We start from the raw sequence: 15,632 nt of genomic DNA, 5'->3' as shown, positions 1-15,632 counted from the left end.
TTCACAGTAGCAGCACTTACAGTTGACCGGGGCGGGGCGGGGCGGGGCAGGGCAGAAATTTGACGAATCGACTTGTTGGAAAAATGGCATCCTATGACGGTGCCACGCAGAGTTCTACTACCAATGTTTGTCTTTGGAGATTTGCAATGGCCGTGTGCTCGATTTTATACACCTTTAAGCAACGGTGTGGCTGAAATAGCCAAATCCACTAATTTGAAGGGGTGTCCACATAGCTTTGGTCATGTAGTGTATTTATTTCCACACTATGAGGTTGGATAATGCCTTTTTAGTGTAAGAGCTGTTTAAAAAGACCGCCTGACATTTCAGCCTGTTTTGAAAGGAATGGAGTTTTGGCCTGCCTGGTGATATCACTAGGTGGTAAATTCATAGATCAATAATACCCTTTACACACACAGAACAATAGCAGCAATAGATCATTTAAAAAAGTGCTGATTCAGAAGCATCTGTACCTTTTCAGACAGCAGAATTCTGCTCTGACATATAATGTTCTTATCACGTTTCAGGTAAGACCCAAATACAGACTGTTGAAGTAACCATGTTTATTACAGCAACAGGGGCAGGCAAACGACAAGTCAAGGCAGGCAGGGGTCGATAATCAAGAGTAGTGGGGCAACGGTACTGGACGTCAAGCAGGCTCAGGGTTAGGGCGGGCAGAAAAGGTCAAAACCGGAAGAATCAATAGGCAGGAACAGAGGGAAAAAAACACTGGTAGGCTTGACGAAACAAAAACTAACTGGTAACAGACAGAGAAACCAGGTATAAGTACCCAGGGGATAATGGGGAAAATGGGCGACACCCGAGGGAAGTGACAGATCAGGGCGTGACAGTTCTATTGTTTCCCTGACAACTTTAAACATTGCTGATTGATGTGCTGCTGTGTTGTTTTTTTATGCTGTTTTTTATGTTAGGGTAACTAGATTAGTTTTCTTTTCTACTAAATGTATTGGTAAGTCATTGTACAGTTGAAGTCGGAAGTTTACATACACTTAGGTTGGAGTCATTAAAACTACTTTTTCTAACACTCCACAAATGTCTTGATAACAAATTATAGTCTTGTCAAGTCGGTTAGGACATCTACTTCGTGCACGACACAAGTCATTTTTCCAACAATTATTTACAGACAGATTATTTCTTAGAATTTATCACAATTCCAGTGGGTCAGAAGTTTACATACACTATAAGTTGACTGGCTTTAGAAGCTTCTGATAGGCTAACTGACATCATTTGAGTCAATTGGAGGTGTACCTGTGGATGTATTTCAAGGCCTAGCTTCAAACTCAGTGCCTCTTTGCTTGACATCATGGGAAAATCAAAAGAAATCAGCCAAGACCTCAGAAATAATTTTGTAGACCTCCACAAGTCTGGTTCATCCTTGGGAGCAATTTCCAAATGCCTGAAGGTAGTATGCAAGTATGAACACCATGGGACCACGCAGCCGTCATACCGCTCAGGAAGGACTCGTGTTATGTCTCCTAGAGATGAACGTACTTTGGTGCAAAAAGTGCAAATCAATCCCAGAAAAACAGCAAAAGACCCTGTGAAGACGCTGGAGGAAACAGGGACAAAAGTATCTATATCCACAGTAAAACGAGTCCTATATCGACATAACCTGAAAGGCCGCTCAGCAAAGAAGAAGCCACTGCTCCAAAACCACCATAAAAAAGCCAGACTACGGTTTGCAACTGCACTTGGGGACAAAGATCGTACTTTTTGGAGAAATGTCCTCTGGTCTGATGAAACAAAAATAGAACTGTTTGGCCATAATGACCATCGTTATGTTTGTGGGGGGAAAGGGGGGGGGGGGGGGGGGGCGGAGAACACGAGCTCCAGAGGAGGTTTCGTGTCGGCATTTAATTTTTTTTAAAAAACCTTACAGACAAACAAACGTGTCGTAGCTTAGGTGCTTTCAAGACACCACATTCCATAAATCTGAAAGGGGCATAAGAACAAGAGCTCCAAACCTCTCTGCCAATAAGAGCTAGTTTTCAGTTTTCCCCTCCCCGATGAATCGGACCCCTCCCAGACAGTCCTAGTAAAATGCTTTCTTGAGAAATTGCTCTTTGCTAAGAAGCTATTTTTGTTTCTTTTTGATCATTTTAATTGAAAACACTCACCGTAAGGTACTTAATTGTTACCCAGAAAGGGTTTGATATTGAGATTAAAACGTCTGCATTGGACCTTGAACACCAACCTTGTAGGCATGGCCCTAACTTGTGTGCTCTCTGTCACCTCTGGCCACATGGCAAATGGCCAGTTGAGAGGACAAAATGTCTCTCTCTTGCACACAGTATCCAGTAGACTGACTGTCTAATAGGATAATATTACTGCAGCCACGTTTGGTATCTATCTGCATCTCTGATGCTATCTATATGGATGGAAGATGTCTGTGGTTACCCTAGGTTACGCAGAGTGAACTTGACGACACTGTATGCAAGGATCTCTTTTGTCCCTTCAGGAATGCTGTCTCAGTCTCTATTCTAGCCAGACCACCTTTCTTAGAGGATGTTGGCTGGTTTAATCTGATTGCATATCTTAATTTTTCTTATCTTTGGTTTGGTCTGTGATTGGTCAAAAACTGATTTTGAAAAACTGATTTTGAATATAAACAAGTCAGAAATGGAAATGGAAACAAAATATTTTCTTCACTCTCTTGCACCAGTTATCCGCTCTGCAGAAAGGTTGTATGGACATGTCTCGACCTTCTTGACCTTTGTGCTGTTGTCTGTGCCCAATAATGTTTTACCATGTTTTGTGCTGCTAAATCAAATCAAATTTTATTTGTCACATACACATGGTTAGCAGATGTTAATGCGAGTGTAGCGAAATGCTTGCGCTTCTAGTTCCGACAATGCAGTAATAACCAACAAGTAATCTAACTAACAATTCCAAAACTACTGTCTTGTACACAGTGTGAGGGGATAAAGAATATGTACATAAGGATATATGAATGAGTGATGGTACAGAGCAGCATAGGCAGATACAGTAGATTGTATCGAGTACAGTATATACATATGAGATGAGTATGTAAACAAAGTGGCATAGTTAAAGTGGCTAGTGATACATGTATTACATAAGGATACAGTCGATGATATAGAGTACAGTATATACGTATGCCTATGAGATGAATAATGTAGGGTAAGTAACATTATATAAGGTAGCATTGTTTAAAGTGGCTAGTGATATATTTACATCATTTCCCATCAATTCCCATTATTAAAGTGGCTGGAGTTGAGTCAGTGTCAGTGTGTTGGCAGCAGCCACTCAATGTTAGTGGTGGCTGTTTAACAGTCTGATAGCCTTGAGATAGAAGCTGTTTTTCAGTCTCTCGGTCCCAGCTTTGATGCACCTGTACTGACCTCGCCTTCTGGATGATAGCGGGGTGAACAGGCAGTGGCTCGGGTGGTTGATGTCCTTGATGATCTTTATGGCCTTCCTGTGACATCGGGTGGTGTAGGTGTCCTGGAGGGCAGGTAGTTTGCCCCCGGTGATGCGTTGTGCAGACCTCACTACCCTCTGGAGAGCCTTACGGTTGAGGGCGGAGCAGTTGCCGTACCAGGCGGTGATACAGCCCGCCAGGATGCTCTCGATTGTGCATCTGTAGAAGTTTGTGAGTGCTTTTGGTGACAAGCCGAATTTCTTCAGCCTCCTGAGGTTGAAGAGGCGCTGCTGCGCCTTCTTCACAATGCTGTCTGTGTGAGTGGACCAATTCAGTTTGTCTGTGATGTGTATGCCGAGGAACTTAAAACTTGCTACCCTCTCCACTACTGTTCCATCGATGTGGATAGGGGGGTGTTCCCTCTGCTGTTTCCTGAAGTCCACAATCATCTCCTTAGTTTTGTTGACGTTGAGTGTGAGGTTATTTTCCTGACACCACACTCCGAGGGCCCTCACCTCCTCCCTGTAGGCCGTCTCGTCGTTGTTGGTAATCAAGCCTACCACTGTTGTGTCGTCCGCAAACTTGATGATTGAGTTGGAGGCGTGCGTGGCCACGCAGTCGTGGGTGAACAGGGAGTACAGGAGAGGGCTCAGAACGCACCCTTGTGGGGCCCCAGTGTTGAGGATCAGCGGGGAGGAGATGTTGTTGCCTACCCTCACCACCTGGGGGCGGCCCGTCAGGAAGTCCAGTACCCAGTTGCACAGGGCGGGGTCGAGACCCAGGGTCTCGAGCTTGATGACGAGCTTGGAGGGTACTATGGTGTTGAATGCCGAGCTGTAGTCAATGAACAGCATTCTCACATAGGTATTCCTCTTGTCCAGATGGGTTAGGGCAGTGTGCAGTGTGGTTGAGATTGCATCGTCTGTGGACCTATTTGGGCGGTAAGCAAATTGGAGTGGGTCTAGGGTGTCAGGTAGGGTGGAGGTGATATGGTCCTTGACTAGTCTCTCAAAGCACTTCATGATGACGGAAGTGAGTGCTACGGGGCGGTAGTCGTTTAGCTCAGTTACCTTAGCTTTCTTGGGAACAGGAACAATGGTGGCCCTCTTGAAGCATGTGGGAACAGCAGACTGGTATAGGGATTGATTGAATATGTCCGTAAACACACCGGCCAGCTGGTCTGCGCATGCTCTGAGGGCGCGGCTGGGGATGCCGTCTGGGCCTGCAGCCTTGCGAGGGTTAACACGTTTAAATGTCTTACTCACCTCGGCTGCAGTGAAGGAGAGACCGCAAGTTTTCGTTGCAGGCCGTGTCAGTGGCACTGTATTGTCCTCAAAGCGGGCAAAAAAGTTATTTAGTCTGCCTGGGAGCAGGACATCCTGGTCCGTGACTGGGCTGGATTTCTTCCTGTAGTCCGTGATTGACTGTAGACCCTGCCACATGCCTCTTGTGTCTGAGCCGTTGAATTGAGATTCTACTTTGTCTCTGTACTGACGCTTAGCTTGTTTGATAGCCTTGCGGAGGGAATAGCTGCACTGTTTGTATTCGGTCATGTTACCAGACACCTTGCCCTGATTAAAAGCAGTGGTTCGCGCTTTCAGTTTCACACGAATGCTGCCATCAATCCACGGTTTCTGGTTAGGGAATGTTTTAATCGTTGCTATGGGAACGACATCTTCAACGCACGTTCTAATGAACTCGCACACCGAATAAGCGTATTTGTCAATGTTGTTGTCTGACGCAATACGAAACATGTCCCAGTCCACGTGATGGAAGCAGTCTTGGAGTGTGGAGTCAGCTTGGTCGGACCAGCGTTGGACAGACCTCAGCGTGGGAGCCTCTTGTTTTAGTTTCTGTCTGTAGGCAGGGATCAACAAAATGGAGTCGTGGTCAGCTTTTCCGAAAGGGGGGCGGGGCAGGTCGCGGAAGTTAGAGTAACAATGATCCAAGGTCTTTCCACCCCTGGTTGCGCAATCGATATGCTGATAAAATTTGGGGAGTCTTGTTTTCAGATTAGCCTTGTTAAAATCCCCAGCTACAATGAATGCAGCCTCCGGATAAATGGTTTCCAGTTTGCAAAGAGTCAAATAAAGTTCATTCAGAGCCAACGATGTGTCTGCTTGGGGGGGGATATATACGGCTGTGATTATAATCGAAGAGAATTCTCTTGGTAGATAATGCGGTCTACATTTGATTGTGAGGAATTCTAAATCAGGTGAACAGAAGGATTTGAGTTCCTGTATGTTTCTTTCATCACACCATGTCACGTTAGTCATAAGGCATACGCCCCCGCCCCTCTTTTTACCAGAAAGATGTTTTTTCCTGTCTGCGCGATGCGTGGAGAAACCTGTTGGCTGCACCGCTTCGGATAGCGTCTCTCCAGTAAGCCACGTTTCCGTGAAGCAAAGAACGTTACAGTCTCTGATGTCCCTCTGGAATGCTACCCTTGCTCGGATTTCATCAACCTTGTTGTCAAGAGACTGGACATTGGCAAGAAGAATGCTAGGGAATGGTGCACGATGTGCCCGTCTCCGGAGTCTGACCAGAAGACCGCCTCGTTTCCCTCTTTTTCGGAGTCGTTTTTTTGGGTCGCTGCATGGGATCCACTCCGTTGTCCTGTTTGTAAGGCAGAGCACAGGATCCGCGTCGCGAAAAGCGTATTCTTGGTCGTACTGATGGTGAGTTGACGCTGATCTTATATTCAGTAGTTCTTCTCGACTGTATGTGATGAAACCTAAGATGACCTGGGGTACTAATGTAAGAAATAACACGTAAAAAAACTAAAAACTGCATAGTTTCCTAGGAACGCGAAGCGAGGCGGCCATCTCTGTCGGCGCCGGAAGTTCTTCTTGTTCTTCTGCCATGTTGTGCTGCTACCATGTTGACATGTTGTGTTTCTACCATGTTGTTGATATGTTGTGTTGCTACCATGCTGTGTTGTTGTCTTAGGTTTCTCTTTATGTGGTGTTGTAATGTCTTTCTTGTCATGATGTGTATTTTGTCCTATATTTCGATTTCATTTTTAATTCCTGCCCCCTTCCCTGCAGGAGGCCTTTTGTCTTTTGTTCTTAACTGACTTGCCTCGTTAAATAAAGGTTAAATAAAATAAATAAAAACATCTCTCTTGTAGGCTGCTCGGCCTTCGGCATGAGTCGGCCTGTTATGTTCATTCTTTGCTTTGTAACTGTGAGATCTTCATGCCTAGAATAATGCCGTGTAAAGCTTTTTTTTTATTATTCTCACCTTTATTTAACCAGGTAGGCTAGTTGAGAACACCTTTATTTAACCAGGTAGGCTAGTTAAGAACACCTTTATTTAACCAGGTAAGCTAGTTGAGAACAAGTTCTCATTTGCAACTGCGACCTGGCCAAGATAAAGCATAGCAGTTCGATACATACAACAACACAGAGTTACACATGGAATGAACAAGACATAATACAGTAGAAAAAAAAGTAAACAAAGTCTATATACAGTGAGTGCAAATAAGGTCAAATAAGGGAGTTATGGCAATAAATAGGCCATGGTGGCGAAATAATTACAATATAGCAATTAAACACTGGAATGGTAGATGTGTAGAATATGAATGTGCAAGTAGAGATACTGAGGTGCAAAGGAACAAAATAAATAATACAGTATGGGGATGAGGTCGATAGATGGGCTGTATACAGATGGGCTATGAACAGGTGCAGTGGTCTGTGAGCTGCTCTGACAGCTGGTTCTTAAAGCTAGTGAGGGAGATGGGAATCTCCAGCTTCAGTGATTTTTGCAGCTCGTTCCAGTCAGTGGCAGCAGAGAACTGGAAGGAAAGGCGACCAAAGGAGGAATTGGCTTTGGGGTTGACCAGTGAGATTTTCCTGCTGGAGAGTGTGCTACGAGTGGGTGCTGCTATGGTGACCAGCGAGCTGAGTAGGGCGGGGCTTTACCTAGCAGAGACTTGTAGATAACCTGTAGCCAGTGGGTTTGGCGACGAGTATTAAGCGAGGGCCAGCCAACGAGAGCGTACAGGTCGCAGTGGTGGGTAGTATATGGGGCTTTGGTGACAAAACGGATGGCACTGTGATAGACTACATCCAGTTTGCTGAGTAGAGTGTTGGAGGCTATTTTATAGATGACATCGACGAAGTCAAGGATCGGTGGGATGGTCAGTTTTACGAGGGTATGTTTGGCAGCATGAGTGAAGGAAGCTTTGTTGTGAAATAGAAAGCCGATTCTAGATTTAACTTTTGATTGGAGATGCTTAATGTGAGTCTGGAAGAAGAGTTTGCAGTCTAGCCAGACACCTAGGTATTTGTAGTTATCCACATATTCTAAGTCAGAGCCGTTCAGAGTAGTGATACAGGATGGGCGGGCAGGTTGAATAGCATGCATTTAGTTTTATTTGCGTTTAAGAGCAGTTGGAGGCCATGGAAGGAGAGTTGTATGGCATTGAAGCTTGTCTGGAGGTTAGTTAACACAGTGTCCAAAGAAGGGCCAGAAGTATACAGAATGGTGTCGTCTGCGTAGAGGTTGATTAGAGAATCATCAGCAGCAAGAGCGACATCATTGATGTATACAGAGAAGAGAGTCGGCCCGAGAATTGAATCCCTGTGGCACCCACATAGAGACTGCCAGAGGTCCGGACAACAGGCCCTCCGATTTGACACACTGAGCTCTATCAGAAAAGTAGTTGGTGAACCAGGCGAGGCAATCATTTGAGAAACCAAGGCTGTTGAGTCTGCCAATAAGAATGTGGTGATTGACAGAGTCGAAAGCCTTGGCCAGGTCGATGAATACAGCTGCACAGTAATGTCTCTTATCGATGGCGGTTATGATATCGTTAAGGACCTTGAGCGTGGCTGAGGTGCACCCATGACCAGCTCGGAAACCAGATTGCATAGCGGAGAAGGTACGATGTGATTCAAAATGGTCAGTAATCTGTTTGTTAACTTGGCTTTCGAAGACCTTAGAAAGACAGGGTAGGATAGATATAGGTCTGTAACAGTTTGGATCTAGAGTGTCTCCCCCTTTGAAGAGGGGGATGACCGCGGCAGCTTTCCAATCTTTGGGAATCTCAGACGATGTGAAAGAGAGTTGAACAGGCTGGTAATAGAGGTTGCAACAATTTCGGCAGATAATTTAAGAAAGAGGGTCCAGAATGTCTAGCCTGGCTGATTTGTAGGGGTCCAGATTTTGCAGCTCTTTCAGAACATCAGCTATCTGGATATGGGTGAAGGAGAAATGGTGGGGGCTTGGGCGGGTTGATGTGGAGGGTGCCGGGCAGTTGACCGGGGTAGGGGTAGCCAGGTGGAAAGCATGGCCAGCCGTAGAGAAATGCTTATTGAAATTCAATTATAGTGGATTTGTCGGTTGTAACAGTGTTTCCTAGCCTCAGAGCAGTGGGTAGCTGGGATGAGGTGCTCTTATTCTCCATGGACTTTACAGTGTCCCAGAACTTTTTTGAGTTTGTACTGCAGGATGCAAATTTCTATTTAAAAAAAGCTAGCCTTAGCTTTCCTAACTGCCTGTGTATATTGGTTCCTAACTTCCCTGAAAAGTTGCGTATCATGGGAGCTATTCAATGCTAATGCAGAATGCCACAGGATGTTTTTGTGCTGGTCAAGGGCAGACATGTCTGGAGTGAACCAAGGGCTATATCTATTCCTGGTTCTACATTTTTTGAATGGGGCATGCCTATTTAAGATGGTGAGGAAGGCACTTTTAAAGAATAACCAGGCATCCTCTACTGTCGGGATGAGGTCAATGTCGTTCCAGGACACCCCGGCCAGGTCGATTAGAAAGGCCTGCTCGCAGAAGTGTTTTAGGGAGCGTTTGACAGTGATGAGGGGTGGTCGTTTGCTCGCAGACCCATTACGGATGCAGGCAATGAGGCAGTGATCGCTAAGATCTTGGTTGAATACAGCAGTGTATTTGGAGGGGGAGTTAGTTAGGATGATATCTATGAGGGTGCCCGTGTTTACGGATTTGGGGTTATATCTGGTAGGTTCATTGATAAATTGTGTGAGATTGAGGGCATCAATCTTAGATTGTAGGATGGCCGGGGTGTTAAGCATGTCCCAGTTTAGGTCACCTAGCAGCACGAGCTCAGAAGATAGATGGGGGGCAATCAAATCACATGGTGTCGAGGGCACAGCTGGGGGCAGAGGGTGGTCTATAGCAAGCGGCAACGATGAGAGACTTGTTTCTGGAAAGGTTAATTTTTAGAAGTAGAAGCTCAAATTGTTTGGGTACAGACCTGGATAGTAAGAGAGAACTCTGCAGGTTATCGTTGCAGTAAATTGCAACACCGCCCCCTTTGGCAGTTCTATCTTGTCGGAAAATGTTATAGTTAGGAATGGAAATTTCAAGGTTTTTGGTGGTCTTCCTAGGCTAGGACATCCGGATTGGTGGAGTGTGCTAGGGCAGTGAATAAAACAAACTTAGGGAGGAGGCTTCTAATGTTAACATGCATGAAACCAAGGCTTTTACAGTTACAGAAGTCGACAAATGAGAGCGCCTGGGGGATGGGAGTGAAGGTAGACACTGCAGGGCCTGGATTAACCTCTACATCACCAGAGGAACAGAGGAGGAGTAGGATAAGGTTACGGCTAAAGGCTAACAGAACTGGACGCCTAGTACGTTCAGAACAGAGAGTAAAAGGAGCAGATTTCTGGGCACGGTAGAATATATTCAAGGCATAATGTACAGACAAAGGTATAGTAGGATGTGAATACAGTGGGGGTAAACCTGTGCATATAGTGATAATGAGAGAGATATTGTCTCTAGAAATAGCATTTAAACCAGGTGATGTCACTGCGTGTGTGGGGGGTGGGACTAAATTGTTAGCTGAGGCGTGTTGAGCAGTGCTAGAGGCTCTACAGTGAAATAAAACAATAGTTACAAACCAGAACAGCAATCGACACGGCATGGTGACGTTAGGGAAAGACATGCGTAGCCGGGTGATCATAAAAGTCCAGTGCGTGGCTTCAGGCAGCTAGCGGCACGGGCTAGCAGGCTAACAGAACGGCCTTAGAGGGATGACGTGACGGAGGGAAGTCTGTTGTGGCCCCCTCGTGCAGCTACATCATATCAGCAGGGCTCCGTGTGGTAAACCAGGCCAATTGGCTAAATATGTGTAGTGGCCGAAGAAATATGTCCGAAGGGCCTCTTAAGCCAGCAGTCCAATGTGTTTCAGATAGCTAGCAGGTCGCAGATTAGTGGCTGTGTGTTCAGGGGTCGTTAGCTGCTAAAAAATATTAAAAAATAATCATAATAAAAATTAAATAAAAATTCAAAAAAATAGGTTCAGAGCTTGCGGTAGGAATCCGGAGATATCGAGAAGAATAAGACCGACTAGGTCTGGTTTGAGTCGCGCTGTACAGACTGGCGAGAGTTGTCCGGGATAAAGGTAGCTGATGACCACTAGCAAAGGATAGCTGACTGCTAGCTAGTGGCTTCGGAATGTAATTCGATGGGCCTCGTAAGCCAAGCTTGTTAATGCTTTGTAACTGTGAGATCTTCATGTCTAGAATTATTATTTGTAAAGCTTGTTAATGCTTTTTAACTGAAGCATTATGCTTTGTGCTTTAATTCATTTTACAACGTTATTAAATATTTGCCTTTGACATAGACAATTCTTATTCCTTTCTTGGCTTTTCTATTACTGTAACTCAGCTATAGTAGGTTTTGATCATATTAAATGCATGATCTTATTATGGGTCGCATGAGTGAGATACTGTATATAATAAATATTACCCCACTACAACCACACCAAAATGACTTTCCCCTGTGGTTAAACCATGTAGTAATTATCTGTTCATGTTGGATTTATAAAATTAGGAAATGTAAGTACGTCAGCAGCCTTTCCTGTAATGGATGAGCAAGTGGCTAGTCTGGGGGCAAAATGGAAATTGAGTTTTTGTTTCGTAGCCTCAAGACTCACTCTTGTTGTATTCTGAAAGGGAAGCTAAGCCACCGAAATAAAAACACTGCTCTTAATGAAACAGCCACTAATGCACATTGCCATTGCAAAAGGAAAGAGCAAATTGGCCATTTAATTGAATGAGGTAAATCACTTTCAACTCATGAGCAGGAAATCCATTAAAGGTCCCTCTGAATACAGCTACAATCATTAGCACAGGCTTATTTGTGCAGCTTCTCTTCTCTCACACATTAAGTACATTTCCAATACGGCTTCTGGGTTGAGAAACTTCCTGACCTGAATTCTTGTTGATGTTATTTTTTTGCTGTACTTTTACCCCTTTTTTGTGATATCCAATTGGTAGTTACAGTCTTGTCCCATTGCTGCAACTCCCCTACGGACTCGGGAGAGGCGAAGGTCGAGAGGCATGCGTCCTCCAAAACATTACCCTGCCAAGCCGCACTGCTTCTTGACACACTGCTCGCTTAACCCGGAAGCCAGCCGCACCGACGTGTCAGAGGAAACACAGTCCAGCTGGCGACCAAAGTCAGTTTGGAGGTGCCCGAAGTCAGCTTGGAGGTGCCCGAAGTCAGTTTAGAGGTGCCCGAAGTCAGTTTGGAGGTGCCCGAAGTCAGTTTGGAGGTGCCCGAAGTCAGCTTGGAGGCGCCCGAAGTCAGCTTGCAGGCGCACGAAGTCAGCTTGCAGGCGCCCGAAGTCAGCTTGCAGGCGCACGGCCCGCCACAAGGAATTTCTATAGTGCGATGGGACAAGGAAATCCCACCCGGCCAAACCCTCCCCTAACCCGGGCGACGCTGGGCCAATTGTGCGCCGCCTCGTGGGTCTCCCAGTCACGGCTAGGCTGTGGCACAGATTGGGATCGAACCCGGGTCTGTAGTGACGCCTCAAGCACTGCAAATGGAGTGACCTTAGACCACTGCGCCACTCAGGAGGCTAAATAGGATGTTCTTGACAACAGAAATGTATTATGGTTGAAGGAGGGCAAAGGATTTAAACGTCTACTCTTCAAGTGGATATGGATATGGGTACTGAAAAGCCATTAGGTTGTCCCAAGTGCTTACACATAAACTTTGCAGTACAGTCACAGGCTGTGTCCCCAATGACACCCTATTCCCTCTATACTAGTACACTACTTTTGACCAGAGCCTTGTGGGGCATGGTTAAAAGTAGTGCACTGTATAGGGAATAGGGTATCATTTAGGATGAAGACACAGTCACACTGTCCCCATGCTAGATCATATTCTCCCTAGGCAAATAAACACTGTCCATTATGTGTCATAGCATGGTAACTAATGGGCTATTGTGTGTGTCATTAATATGGTATCTTGATTCTTGTGACAATGTTTAATCATTCAGATGATTAACTATGGATATGTGACTCTCAAATTATGTCATAGGTAAATAAATGCATACTGGTATTTGGGAGGATATATTCTGAAAAAATACAGAGTGCTACCATGGTTGTATAGGCTATTTCATAAAGCTACTTAAATGTTGTGGCGTTTGATGTACATTGTTGTTATGTTCATTGACATTACAGGATTAACATTAGCCAGGTCATGATTTCTCATGTTACCTAATATCATGACACAAAGCCTTTCCCTTTCTGGGTTGGATGCAGTCTACAACACATACCTGGCCATTCATGTGACCCAGGCACCAGTGGGAATATAATGGGCTAATAACTCATGCACTAGCAGTGCAGAGGTTCCTAGTATTTTCATTATGGGCACCCTGAATTATTTTTACAAAAAAATATGTGAAATTGATCAAATGTGAAATAGGGCTCCCTGGGGGAAAATGTTGGGAACCCCTGCCATAACCAATACCCTTCTAATTCACTACAGTCATTTTATAGAACCTAACCGGTTCCAAATGGCAAAAGTGAAATCAATACCGGTACCCTTATCTCTTCTCTCTCCTAACTGGATTTTGTCTTCCACTCTCCCAATTTCTTCTTTCTCTCTTCTTCCTCCCTCCTCATCGCTTCCTGTTTTGCTCTATCCATCTCTTTCACTCCATTTCCCCTCAGGTTCCCTAAAGACATTCATAATGAGCTGTACAGTAAACAGCTGGGGTGCAGAATGGGTGGGAAATAGGTGTGGGAGGAGGGGGAAGAGAGGGTGATTTCCCAGAATCATCATCCGTCAATACCTAGGCTATCACAATTCATGGCCCCTGTCCAATGCCCAAACACTGATAATCACTCGTGCCTGGAAATTCTCGCCAGCCTACGCACAGGCATTGTGGTTTACGGAAAGCACAGGTATGCAGAACTGATGAATGGCCTGCTGCCATATGAGCTGAGTGGTCATAAATATAATTGTGGGAGGACAGGTGGACGTATCAAACTTGGATGCTGAGCAACAAAGTAATTAGGGAAGTTGTGCTTATAACTTATTTGGTAATTTCCTGACAGTATTTTGTGCACCATCAAAATGTGAAGATAGCGTAGCCTACCGGATTATTGGATGTTATGGTGGGTGGGAATGTTAAAAAAGAAAAGAGGTTCCGGTGTACGTTCGGCTATTGAATAGCCTATTCACATTGATGTTCTATTTACTGCAGTTTTGCTACTACGGTGTTGTAGGAGGGACATACATAACAGTGGACGTACTGGGCATTGTATCAGACATGCAGAGGGCCTAGAAACCTATGCAACATTAGTGGATGATGATGAGGAACAGAGAAATCAGAGGTTATTAGACAGTTTCAAGGAAAACAAAATTACGTTTCCAAATAAATTACAAAAGTTAGCATTTTCATTTTTCTGTTCCTAAATAAATATAATTCATTCCTGTTTTGAGTGCAGGAGTTTCTCATCTGCCTGAGCAACTCAGTGAGCCTGAAAAATAAAGACAAAAAAGGATGAAACAGTTCACAACATCATCTTTTTAATATTCTGTGTTGACAGTATGTGTTGCAACAATATTAGAGAACTGAAATACAGAATAACAGTACAACAGTGACTAGTAATGCTTACAGGCTCCTTCTCCTTTCCTCTGCTCCTCTCTCAGTGCTCTCCAGAGTCCATGGATGCAGCCGGTTCCTACAGTCTTCTTCCTCCCACCTGTAGCAGTGGAGCCTTAGGATATATGGTTTCCAATTTGCATAAAGTCCAGTGAAGTTCCTTGAGGGCTGTTGTGGTATCGGCTTGAGGGGGGATATACACGGCTGTGACTATATTCAAAGAGAATTATCTGGGGAGATAATAAGGTCTGCATTTGATTGTGAGGTATTCTAGGTCGGATGAACAAAAGGACTTGAGTTTGTGTATGTTATCACACCAGGAGTCATTAATCATGAAACATACCCCGCCGCCCGTCTTTTTCCAGCATAGGCATACTCATCACCATAGGGAAGCCCATGGGTTCCTTCTTGTCAAGGTCATTAAGGTAAAAAAAAAAAAAAAAAAACTCTTAATTGAGATCCGGTCATTCAAATATAATTCAGACGGCCCTCTCTGTCATACAGAACTCAACCTTTATCCATACAGTTCGATCACGCAGTACTGCGACATTATTCAAGCAAAATTGGAGAGAAAAAAACTAAGGGGCACTTCAGAAGAATGACATGCGAACATGTAGGATACTTTACAATAAAATGCAATAGGCCCACTGATTGATCATTTAATAGCCAAAATTGTGCAAAGTATTTTGATCATAAAATAAAATATGTTTTGCAAACAACATTTTTTTCTGCATTTCTATTGTTCTTCATTTAAAGCGCCAACCAATTGAGAGCCTACACTCTCTCTCCGGTGTTTAGCTCTACTGCCGTTTTGCAGAGGGATTGTCTCTCTCTTGGAGACATAGCATAGGCCTATTGTTTTTTAAAAATGTTTATACATACATTTTCTCTAGAACAAGGCAAAACAGATGTATGTTATAGAACACGACTGTAAAGAGATAGAGATATGCAGATTAGAAATATGCTGAGCAAGCGGATTAGGTGCGTTGATTGATTTTGCTGAAAACCAGTGAAGGGAGAACGTCAAATTCAAATCGAGAAGATACTCTGTACCGACTCACATTTAAACTAAGCATCGTCCAGAAACATAGCCATACATGTTTTTTCTTTGTAATCATGATTGGAATTTTTAAAACCAAACGAATGGCCCACTATCTACCCGGTTTTAATCGGTGGGCCGAGGTATCTCCAAAATGAACGCTTCGCAAATACTGAAATACATGAAGTATGGCTCCACAATCGCAGCAATTGGTCAGTATGGCAAATGTATGGGCGGGGTCATTTACGTCAAATGGCATTACGAGTCTTTCATTGGTTAAATCCTTTAAAGGACCCTGCTGTTACTGGTCA

The sequence above is a fragment of the Oncorhynchus clarkii genome, chromosome 20, assembly GCF_045791955.1.
Source record: "Oncorhynchus clarkii lewisi isolate Uvic-CL-2024 chromosome 20, UVic_Ocla_1.0, whole genome shotgun sequence".
In the NCBI taxonomy this organism is placed as follows: Eukaryota; Metazoa; Chordata; class Actinopteri; order Salmoniformes; family Salmonidae; genus Oncorhynchus; species Oncorhynchus clarkii.
Note: the sequence above shows the minus strand (reverse complement) of the source record.